Below are 393 nucleotides of genomic sequence, written 5' to 3' on the forward strand. Positions count from 1 at the left end.
TTCTACAGCTTTTCTTAGACTAACATTTATTAATCTACACTGTAAAACATCCAAGTATGAATTCCTGCTCCCATATGGCAAAACTACAGGTTCTTATACATTTTACTCATGATTCCTTAATTCTAGTGGCTGCCATTTGTCAGCAATGGAGCAAGAACAGCAGTCTCTATTCTCAAGTGTTGAAAAGGGACCTTGTGTCAGGTTGGAAAAGGAGAAGAGGATGGGGGGGAAAGGGATTTGCTGACTGACTGGAAGCCTCCTGTTATCCTGGGAGATCCTGCTGCAGCCGTTTTCAGAACAGGTACTCCAGTTGGAAACATCTTAGCTTCTTAGTTAAAGCTACTAATGGAGTGATCTGTGTGTTTGGACTGCAAATCAGAGAAACATCTTTCC

At 41.7% G+C, this 393-nt stretch overlaps 1 protein-coding gene across 6 annotated transcripts in view; it reads right to left on the bottom strand.

The window, feature by feature from the left end:
- KIF2A (kinesin family member 2A) overlaps positions 1-393 on the bottom strand; it is a 103814-nt gene that overhangs the window by 5962 nt on the left and 97459 nt on the right. The window lies entirely within an intron of this gene.

Source organism: Alligator sinensis, unplaced genomic scaffold, assembly GCF_000455745.1.
Source record: "Alligator sinensis unplaced genomic scaffold, ASM45574v1 scaffold862_1, whole genome shotgun sequence".
Classification (NCBI taxonomy): domain Eukaryota; kingdom Metazoa; phylum Chordata; order Crocodylia; family Alligatoridae; genus Alligator; species Alligator sinensis.